Here is a 12,083-nt window from a genome sequence, read left to right as displayed (position 1 = left end):
TTCTTATGTTCTATTACTTGCCTAGTGGTGTCACTGACTTCTTACCTTTAAGAATGGTAAGGGAATGAGGATCAATCACTGTTTTCTGTTATCTTACATCTTCCAGTCACACAGGCAATCTAATTGTGAGATACCGCTGGAAAGAAAGAAACAGAACCGTGTTCTGTAAAATGGAAGACAAGTGTAAAATACTCACTGTAGAGTATTTTCTTTTCAATGTTTAGCTCTTTGATTTCAAATTGAACAGTTGAATGGTCTTCATGTTTGTTTGTTGTTTTAGATCAATCACAGCTATCCTTTCTCTGTGTAGGGAACCTAGATTTAGGAACTGTAACTCTGTTCTTGGTATCAGTCTTGCTAAATGGTCCTTGGCTTATCCAGGGCATCATTAAACCAATACTGGACTTCCCAGACACTATTCTGGACACTCAAAGTACATTAATAAACAAGAGTTGTATTTTTATTTTTGTGGAGTTCAACTTCTTTCAGGTACACAATAAATATAATACATCAGTAACTTTTAGAGTATGTGAAAATTATTATGAGCAAAAAAAAAAAAAAAGAGAGAGAGAGAGAGAGAGCAAAAGGGAATTCTGTGGGAGCTGATGGGCAGGGTGAAGGTCTATGTAGGTTTTGTAGTACCATTAGCTAGTTCTGATTTTCTTCTTGGTGAGTTGCTACCAATGTTTCCATGTGTGTGAGCAGTCTTCTCAAAGAGAGCTCCTATATCCTACCATATACACTTATCATAGCTCTCACCTCATGTCTGGGACTCAGTAAACACCTGGTGATTTACCACATGTTCATTGTGTGTAATGGATATCCTCATGGAAAAGAATGTTTCAGGTTATAATTGGCTTTGGAAACAACCCATTCAATAAACTTTAAACCTTCATTTAAACGTTTAATGTTTTTTTCAGTTAGCCACAGGAGTTGAAGGCTGAGGTTCAGTCTCTCATTAGGAAGCAAATTTAAAGAGGTTAGATATTTCCAGGTAGCCACGGATACTCATTAGATGGGAGTCTGCTCTACTCTCGTGCTTGCTGCTGTCATAAAACACCCCAACAGAAAGCAACTCAGCAGAGAAAGAGGTCTGCTTCAGCTCACAATTTCAGACTAGAGTTCATCACTGTGAAGAAATGAGAGTAGGAATGTCAAGTAGCAAGTCACTTCTCATCCACATGGAGAGCAGAGAGATGAGTGCACACATGCTTGCTTGGCTGTGCTCTTGTGCTCAACTGTATTTCTCCACTTTTATAAAATTCAACACCCGGGGCAAAGGGAATGATGCAGCCCACCACGGACTGAACATTCCCACATCAAGTAACATAAATTAATCTTCCCCCAGAGACAGGTTCACATGCACATCCAATGGAGAAAATCCCTCAGTAAGACTCTCTTTTCTAGGTGATTGTAAGTTATATCAAGTTGAAAATTAAAGCTGAACAGTGTAAGTTTCTATCTCATTGCACCAAGAACAGCATGAGAGCCAAAGAGACTTCATAACTGACAAAGAGATTCTAGAAGTTAGAAAGCCAGGGCAGGGGTGGTGGGGGTAAGAATTCTGAATCAGAGAGCCCCAAAGAATAGTGACAATCTTTGTTTCTTGGAAGCCTATGGCTAAATGACCCCAGAAAGGTGTCCCAGGGCTCTGAGTCAGCTGCGAAGAGGACTTCATACACTCCGCCATTGTGGGTTAGGAGGAAGCTAGTGGATACTATGGTTTATTGAAGCAGGCCTCACAAGTGGGCCTCTAGACATGCATTACCCTGCTCCTCCAATGTTACTGGTATTTGCATAATGGAGTCATTGCTGATTTCATTTCCTTTGGAATTAGCAAAACCCAGAAATGACTTTAGGCTGCAACTAGAGTTCTGTCTGGCAGTGAGCAGGATAAACTCTATGGCGTTATTGCTCAGTTGAGACAATAAACACAATCTAATTACTAAGCAAACATGGAAATTAGAAAAGGGCAAAGTGCTCTGGATTTTGTAACTTTTTAGTTTTATAATAATGGTGGTGGTGATAAAAGCTAGCATTTATTGAGTATTTACTAAGTTAACTCTCTCCTAAGAGCTTTGCATCCTTCAATTTACTCAGTCCTGAAAACAGTTCTACAAAGCAAAACTCTTACATCTTCCAGCTTACAAGTGAGTGCGGCTGACAGTCAGAAAATACAAGCAACAAGTTCTAGTCATGTAGAAAGTGATGGAGCATGGGGCAAATAGATTCTGAGCTCTTTTTTCTTGAGTGTGTATGTGTGTGTGTGTGTGTGTTGATCTTATACATGTAGCCACATAGGCTGTTTATTTGGAATAGAACCCACTACAACTTACCCAGAAGACTGTTTCATAATGTCTCTGAGCCTGTCCAGCTTTTATGATATTTCTGGCCCCTCCTCCATGACGTTTTTTTAGGTCTCGAAGTGTATGCAGTGCAGAGGTTTCATTTAGGGATGAGACAAAATCTGCTTTCAAGATGTTGACCATTTGACCAGTCGGCATTAAGCATTACCTTTTGCAAGGTGGGCATCTCTGAGCCCCACTTAGAGTATCAGTGGTATATCGCTACAAACACATATGTTTAAGAGGCAACCTGACAAAGGGCTATTTAACAAACTATCAGTAGTACATTTTATTTTATGGCCTCTAATCTCGACAGTTGTAGGTTACTATGCAGCAACATCCCAGATCACTGCTCACAGAGTCTCCACTTGAATATTTCAAAGATTGGCAGCTCACTGAAGCATAGTCACTCTCTTCCTTTGGGGGACTGTTTTTTATTGCCTATTACTTTCCACACTTGGTCTTTGTGTTCTATGTTCAAGCCACATATACCATTAAACACTCTGCCTTTGCCATCACTTTTAGGACTAGATCTTAGTTTACACCTGATGATATCACTCCAGCTTCTCCTGATGTCCCTATCCATCCTTTTGATTAATTTCCCCATGTCAAAAGTCAACATTATTGTTCAAAACCATGCAAATTTCTTCTGAAAATTTTCATAATCCTTTATTTATACCCAGATCCTGAAGAACATTCTGCCCCAAACCATCTTCTTAGTGTCTTACTTTTACATTTATACCTGAGAACTCATGCTAAGATGTCAGTTTAATGCTAAATTTTCACTTAATACTAAATTTTCTCCAGCTATTTTTTTATACATTTAACTACTACCTATAAATGAAAAAAAATACATTTTATGTTGTCATGTTTGTCAACCATTATATTAAGATATGGACTCTGAACGCTTTCTATTTCTACATTCTCTTTTCAGGTTTTCATGAAGCTTGTTAACACTTTTCCTTTCTTTTTTTTTTTCCCTTTGGTCAAATATGTAATAATCCTAAACCTTTCTTAAAAGGGAGACATCCACCATTAGGATTATTTTGTTTTCTTCTGTATTTTAAAGTGTTATACTGTGGCAGTCTGATACCTCATTGACCAACTTGGTGATATTTTCATCATTTGAGTAAAGAATTCAGACTCTAATATTGAAATGCATCTTCATTTTTGTAGTGCTCTAAATTAAAATAAATATTTATGTAATTTGACTGAGTATCATTTTAGAGAATCTAAGATGGTCAAGCACAGTGGTACATGTCTGTAATTTCAAGGCAGGGTAATCATGAATTTGAAGTAAACCGGGACACACAGTAGACCCTGTTGAAAACAGGGCAAAAAAAAAAGTGACTAGCTTTACTGTTCCAACGTTACACTATAACAACATTATCAAAGAAGTTTTTAAATGATACAGTTTAGCTTTAGAGCACTTGCTGCTCTTGCAGAGGACCCAGGTGTGATTTCCACTACCCAAATGGTCCAGAGAAATCTGAAACTCCAACTCCATGGGACCCAATTCCCTCTTCTGACATTGACCACCAGGCACACATGTGGTACACGTAAACACATGCAGGGAAAACACTAGCACACATGAAATAAAATAAATACTTCTAAAAGAATGTTTTTCTTATATGAAGATTCCCAGGCCTGTAGATCTAAATTCCATAATTTTAGATGTACAGTAGAAATTGTTATTTTAATAAAGATCCCAGAAATCAAGCAGTTTGCAGGCTGTAGTTTGAAAGCTCAGATTGTGTCACAGACCTGAGTTTAATCGTCCAGGGCTTCAGCGGCGACATCACACCTTATCTTTTATTATATGTCATATATTTTAAATGTTCTCTGTATGCAAGATATTGAAACAAAAACCTAACAGAGATCAGGGGACTGAGTAAGCTTCCGACTCCTTGTCTTTGTCACTCAGGTGTGCCAAGAGAAATGGCATCACATGGCAAAGACACAGAGATCTCAGTGTTCCAAGGAGCATTCATGATATATGTTTCCTTGATCCTTTTCGGCATGTGCTCAGTGTCATTGTCTGGCATCCTGTCTTCTAACACAAGGAAGGAGAAAGAAATGTAAAGGAGGAGGCTGAAAAGCTTACGGATTATCTCCATGCCCATAATTTTCCATTTCCTCTCACAGACATGTCACTTGATAGAAAGCTTTATAAAAGAGATTTACTGTATGTATGAATAGTCCAAGTGTATAAACGAGACTCAAATTTATTGTACATCTTTCCAGATTTAAATGGGTTGAAAAATGGGTCAGTCATAAATACTGTTATATATTTTTACTATTACCTGGTTTTAGGGGTTATGCTTAAGTAACTACTGCTTTACCTAACTCAGTAAAACTCTTGATTAAACTAAAATGAAAGCCCTCCCTGGTAAATTAGATCCAAGAATGCACAGACTCTGGGACGCTGAATTTATTCAGGTGTTATCCATTTATTTAATACTGTTGAGCACAACAAAATGCACATGTGAGAGTTATGGTTTAACTGAGAAGCATTCAGCATAACTTAACTAGACCCTCGGCATCATACTAGCAGCATGTGGGGCTAAGTACAACAAGAAAAATCTAATTATAAAAAGGACTAGTGCAAGTTCAGGCAAGCCTTCAAGTCATTATTTGCTGTTTCTTTTCAATATGTAATAACTTTATTTTAATAATTTATAAAGCATTAGATACCAAACACACACACATACACACACACTCCTCCACAAGAGGACCTCCTGACAAATCATCAGTCACTTGATTTACAAATTCTTCTGAGTATAATTTCATTCATGTGGGTTTTGGCTCTCATTCAGAATGTTTTGCTCTCAGCCTAAGACAGATAAGATTTTCTCCTGGTAGAAATCACCCTCTATTTATCACTAGAAGTCTAGCTGAACACTAGGTCAAATGTAAACTCTCAAACTAAGAGATGCCTGTGGAAATTCCAAGTAGTACACATAAGGGACAAGAAAACACCTGTCACATTAAGATATCGACTTATCCAGCAGATTCTCATGGCAGAGTGAATGCTGTGCCTCTTTAGCCATGTAGACTCATAACTTTGTAGTAGCTTGCATAAAAGTGGGTGTGTAGACTCAGGAACAAGCCTTTCATCAGCTTTCCTAGCATGCAACTCATTTTTCAAGCTAAAGAACAAGAAAGAAATGGACCAATCATAGCACAGAGTTTTATCTTAAATTTTCATTTTTTATTTCCTTACAAAGTTACTCATTTTAAAATGTTTATTTCATTATATTCACTTTTACTCAAACTGAGCTTTTTTTCATTTCTATGTTTATTTTATTTATTTAAACACATTTTATTGAAAATTAAAATAATTCATATTAAATCTCATTTGCTATCCCATCCCATGCATCCTCCCATTCCTCCCTCCCTCCCACTTTCACCCCATTCCCCTTCCCTATGACTGTGACTAAGGAGGACCTCTTCCCTGAATATGATGCTAGGGTATAAAGTCTCTTCTTGGTAGTCTGTTATCCTTCCTCTGAGTGTCGTCGGGCCTCCCTGTCAAGGGGACAAGAAATTCAAAGCAAATCAAACTTTTTAGAGGGCAAATATACTTTATGTCAGAGGAAGTCCTCCATGACTATTGGAGGCTGAGGGGACAGTGTGTCATCCTTGGCCTTGCTCTCTCCCGGCATTTCTATTATCACTCTGACTGTGACATTCCTTCCTTCAGGAACATTCTTGTCTATAACACACACTAAAGGGTTGTGTCAAGAGTGTTTGTAAATTGCAGATGAGAATGTCTAGCCTTGAAATTAGCCATTCCAATCTTGGCTGTTCAGAACTATTCATTAGCATTTTCTACTTTAACGCAAAGTCCCCAGGCTTAGCAATTACTTGTTTGGGTGACATCCATTCCACTTAGTTATAAAATATCTTTTTTTTTTATTAGAACCAAGTCAGCCCTAGTTCACATATAAGAAATGAATTTAAGCTTTCTGCCCTGCCCAGGGGCGGGTCCATACGGCGTTGTTCTTGATTCCCGTCGTAACTTAAAGAGAAGCTTACACAGTGTCCGGAGCCCTTGATGTCCTGCAGACACAGGAGGAGATTGTCCTCCAATTCCTTGCTGCAGGAACCCACATAGGTCGCATCAATCTTGACTTTCAGATGGAGCAGTACATCTACAAAAGGAAGAGTGATGGTTTCTACATCATAAATTTGAAGAGGACCTGGGAGGAGCTGTTGCTTGCTCCTCAGGCTACTGTTGCCACAGAGAACCCTGCTGATGTCAACGTCATCTCTAGGAGCGCTGGCCAGCCAGCTGTGCTGAAGTTTGCTGCTGCCACTGGAGCCACTCCCATTGCTGGCCGCTTCACACTTGGGACCTTCACCAACCAGATCCAAGCAGCCTTCAGGGAGCCACGCCTTCTAGTGGTGACTGATCCCAGCGCTGACCACCAGCCCCTCACTGAGGCCTCTTATGTCAACCTGCCCACCATCACTCTGCAACACGGATTTTCCTCAGTGCTATGTGGACATTGGCATCCCATGTAACAAAAGGGAGCTCACTCAGTGTGTCTGATGTGGGGATGCTGGCCCGGGAAGTACTCTGCATGTGAGGCACTGTCTCCCGTGAGTACCCACTGGAGGTTATGCCTGATCTGTACTTCTACAGAGACCCAGAGGAACCTGAGAGGGAGGAGCAGGCTGCTGCTGAGAAGGCTGTGACCAAGGAGGAATTCCAGGATGAAAGGACTACACCAGCCCCTGAGTTCACCGGTGCGCAGCCAGAGGTGGCAGACTGGTCTGAAGGTGTGCCCGTGCCCTCCGTGCCCATCCAGCAGTTCCTACTGAGGACAGGCGCCCAGCCAGCCACTGAATACTGGTCAGCAGCTCCCACAGCGCAGGCCACTGAGTGGGTTGGAGCCACCACTGAGTGGTCCTGAGCTGCTCTGCAGACACCTGAGCAAAGGAGGAAATGGAAGGAAAATAAAGTCCCTAAGACTTTTTTTAAAAAGAAGAAATGAATTTAAAATTGTTAGTTATAAAGGCTGGACTCTTTCTATAACCATTTCCAATAAACATAGGTAGAAGAAAAGGGAAAATAATGGATAAATGCTAAAAAAAAGTTTCTATTTTGTCAGTTTGTCTCTTTAGAAGTACTTTGGATGAATCGTGACCAGTTGTAAATTAGCCTTCAAGGAAAGATCTTTGTTTGATACATCAAACATGGTTCTAAATGGCTAATTTTTTTTTATTTTGTAGGCATATTGCCTCATGAAATCTTTAACAGACCATGTTGATGTAACCAAAATGGGTAGACCCATCCCTGCGTCCGTGGTTGATGAGGTCATAGACCCATGGTTGATGATGTCATAGACTCATGGTTGATGATGTCATAGACTCTAGTGGGGAAACCAAATGGACCTGGGTCCCCTTCGAGCTGCTTTCTAAATATTTATGTTTATGCTCATACATTAGTGCTTCCTTTTGCAATATGCACTGATTACTGCACAGACTCATAGCAGGTCAAAGTGCTGCGAATAAATGACTGTTGAATGTTCATCCCTAGATGAGGCATCTCTATCACATCTCCAAAGCTCAGGACATAGGAGTAAGGAGAATGCCAGAGCTAGGAGAGGGGGTAGAAGGTATGCTAGGCGTGCATTCATGAAATCACAGCAGATCTGATTACTTGCCTGAGTTTGGTACCATCAACATTGTGTCATGGGTTAGGAGGGACTTATGAGTCCCCACCTCTCCTTGAGGACCTCTAGGTAATTAATGTTGCTGAGGGGAGGGGAGGACATTTTCCTCAGGGATGTAGAGACTGCTGTGTTGTTCATGCTCCAAGAAGGAAGGAAGGAAAGAAGAAAGGAAGGAAAGAAGCAATTTTATGTATAACTAAAACATGATAATAAAATAATGCCTTTTGTAAATCTGTTAAATTTATGCACAGACTCTGTTACTAAATCCTCCACTGTATGGATTGTCTCCAGACTCTTAGCTGAGGTCTGCCTGCCTATCGCTCTGAAGTGCTGGGATTAAAGGCATGTGGTATTACTACTCCTGGCTCTCTGAAGATTCTTTTAAAGAACTCAGCCACTGTGTAATTAGTTAAGGGAAAAAATACAGATGTGAAATGCAAAAGATGAAATAAAATTATCACAATTTCAATTTCCAGATAATATGAATATGCATCTATCAAAAGGGTTATGGGTGGGAATTAGTGTTACTATGTCAGCCATGCTGGTCTCTACTTATTGGATTTAAAGAATGCTCATGCTTCAGGCTCCTGAGAATAGCTGGGACTATATGGTTTCAGTATCATTTTTAAACTAAAAAGTTGGATCCTATCAAAAACTTACCCTTTAAAAAGTGAGGATTTTGGCCTTCTTTTTTTGAAACAGGGTCTCATGTAGCTCAGGCTGGCTTAAAAACCCCTAAATCAATGCTGATATTCCTGCTCAAGAGAAACAACTGGAAGACTACAATAAGCAATAAGAAATGTTAGCCTTCATTTTCTAAGATCTTAGATTACTTGCATGCATCACAACATCTGTTTTGTGAGGTGACAAATGGACCCAAGCCTTTGTGCATTCAAGGTAAGCATTCTGTCAATTGAACTAGATTTCAAGTCCTAAAAAGTGTTTATGGAGCTAAAGAGTGTCTCCATCATAGAGCATGCAGAATGTGCTTGGATCTATGCCCAGCACACCAAACTAGGAAGACCCACTTGCTGAAGACTTCATACAACTAAATCATAGAACACTTGAAATCAAGGTGGTATGAATCTGGAAGCTTCATCCGCACTGGCTAGTTTTAATAATGCTGGAAGTAGAAAAGCAATCATTAGCCATACACAGCTATGAATCCTGAGAGCCATAGTAGTCACATGCCTGGCAATACATGACCACTGATGCAAAAGTGACGTGAACATCATGGGAATAACCAAGCACGTTCCACTTGCCTTTAAGGCTTAATCAACTAGGGAGACCCATACCTAGCACTAGGGCTAGACAAGTTCTATGTTCCATTGTCCTCCTAAATTAGCACAGCATTAAACTGATTCATAATGACTTATTATATCCATAGATCAAGGCATCTCTCAACCTTCATCTGAGAAGTATCTACTTGAAGTAGATGAGGATTAACACAACAACTTATAAATAGCCAAGATATAGAGAATAGGAGATTGCAGAGTCCTCAGCCATAAAGGCTATTTATATATACTGCAACCCCCCTCCTGTCTTAGTTACTGCTTCTATTGCTGTACTGAAACACCATGACAAAAAGCAAGTTGAGATGAAAGGATTTATTTGGCCTACACTTCCATATCCCTTTTCCTCATCCAAGGAAGTCAGAATAGGAAATCAAATCAGGCAGGAACCTGGAGGCAGAGACTAATGAAAAGGCCATGGAGGAATACTGCTTACTGAATTGCTCCTCATGACTTGCTCTGCCTGCTTCCTTATAGAACCCATGATCACCAGCCCTGGGATGGCCCCAACCACAATGGGCTGGGACTCTCTTCATTAATCATTAATTAAGAAAATGCCAGTGGGAGTAGAGGCTCTCTGTTGCCTGCCTTTGGATCCCTGTGTCCCAGCTGGGCCGCCTTGTCTGGCCTCAAGGGGAGGGGAATGCTCTTAGTCCTTCTGTGACTTGAGGCACCAGGTGGGTTGGTATCCCTTGGGGGCCTCCGCTTCTCTGAGAAAAAGAAGAGGAGGGAATCTGGAAGGGGGGCGCGGGAGGAGGGACTAGGAAAAGACAAGGGAGAGGACTGGGATCAGGCTGTAAAATGATTAAGTAAATAAAAATAAATAAATATGTAGAAAAAAGAGAGGAAGAGGAATGAAGAAAGGAAGGAAGGAAGGAAAAGAAAGAAGGAAAGGAAAGGAAGGAAGGAAGGAAGGAAGGAAGGAAGGAAGGACGAAAGAAAGAAAAAAAGAAAGAAAGAAAGAGAGAGAGAGAGAAAGAGACAATGTCATGCAGGCTTATAGCCCAATCTTATGGAGACATTTTCTTCACTGAGGTTCCCTCCTTGCAGAAGACTTTATCTTGTATCAAGTTGGCATAAAACTGCCCAGCACCCACCAAGACTTAGGGCTCATTGTAGAAGAGGGGACGGAAAGAATATAAGAACAAGAGGCAACGGGTGACTAAAATAGTATTTTCTGACACAGCAGGGAAGCTTCACTATGAGCTCACAGCTGTTGAAACAACGTGTAAACATCTGCGCAGACAAAAACCTCAGCTCTGAGAGCAGAACTAGGACAAAGCCCTGCCCCTAGCCCTAGGCTATCAGAACTGTTAACTGTGGGAGAGGAGGAGACAGCTTTTTGGTGGTGTTTTATTTTGATATTTGAAGTGTAACCCTTGGTATGTCAATCACACTCCAGCAAAGACCACACATCCTGTAATATTTGGGCTGCACAAATTTGGTCTTGAAGGATTTTAAAACAAAAGAAAAGAGGACACTGAAGTTTGATGGGTAAGGAAAAGGGTAGATTTGGAAAGAACCGGAGGGGGGCGGTGGCTCGTATGATGAAAGCACATTGTATGAGACTCTCAAAGAACTAATACAAAATAAATTAATAAGTATGAATAAATAATATATGTGATTGTGATAGTATTTCCAATTATTAGGGAAATGATTATACAATTAAAAAGTTGGTAATAGATGGATAGGTGTAATAATTGTTCATACTATGCACCAAAATGAAATATCTAACTTGGAAATATTAAATGTGATTCAGTGACAAAAGTTAGGAACTTTTATGTGTGTGACTCAAATGAAATAAATGAAAGATATATTGAATGTCTTGGTAATTAAAAAAAAAAAAAACCTCCTGGTGGGACCAGCATCTATAATGAAAGAATTTGAGGCAAGAAGCACTACAGACCTCCTCAGTCATATGTGCTCTCCAACACGCTCCCCTCCCCAACAGGAAGATTCTTTATCATTTACTTACTTGACCAAGCAAGGTTTTCCTTTATGCAGATTCTGAGACTGAATTTTATTTATCCACCTATTTTGTACTATAAAAGATTTAATATACACATTTTACAACTTGATCTTTTTTCCATAATTTTCCCCAGAAATCTTCCTGAAATGTTCATAGGCATTTGTAAATGTGCAATGTTATACTGTATGGGCATGGTATTATTAATTTGATAAGCATTTTCTTGACAGATTGTCTTGATTTAAATTTTTTCTCAATAAACTATAGGAAATGTAACTGGCAAGTCCCTAAATGTAATGTTTCTGCACAGCTCTTGGAAGTGGCACCCTCTCTTAGGAGACAGGCTTCTCAAGAAGTGATGCAAAAATTATGAAAGAAAAAAAACCCCTGAAGGCACATCATAATTAAGCTACTAAAGGCATTGTTGATAAGATATAATACTTTTCCCTCCCCCAAATATCCTGCAAGGAAATTCACTGTGGCATGACAGGCAGTGTTACCAGACTATCTCATATACAGTGAATCTGAAATTATAATCATTATAATGATCAAATTACAGTAATTAGAACATAGAAAAGAGAATTTATCTATGCCAATTCCACAAACTGAAATAGTTCAAGCAATAGTTATCTTATCAGTCACCATTCCTGTTACCCCCAAACAGTGACAGCTCTTTGGTATTCCACTTTCAGTTTCATGGCAGAGAATGTATTAAATGATATTTTTATGTGTAAATGATGGTAGCAGAAATAGGATTGTGACAATGTGTTACAATGGTTTCATTGACTCATTCAGGCTT

General features: G+C 39.7%; 1 pseudogene across 1 annotated transcript; it reads left to right on the top strand.

Moving 5' to 3' along the window:
- The first annotated feature begins 6,339 nt into the window (after window positions 1-6,339).
- On the top strand, window positions 6,340-7,491 carry LOC311592023 (small ribosomal subunit protein uS2-like; annotated as a pseudogene). The gene has a single exon. The product of its transcript is annotated as a small ribosomal subunit protein uS2-like (transcript).
- The last annotated feature ends 4,592 nt before the right edge of the window (window positions 7,492-12,083 follow it).

This window comes from Acomys minous, assembly GCF_964271855.1.
Source record: "Acomys minous genome assembly, chromosome: 1".
Lineage (NCBI taxonomy): Eukaryota > Metazoa > Chordata > Mammalia > Rodentia > Muridae > Acomys > Acomys minous.
This window is presented reverse-complemented; position numbering and strand designations above follow the sequence as displayed.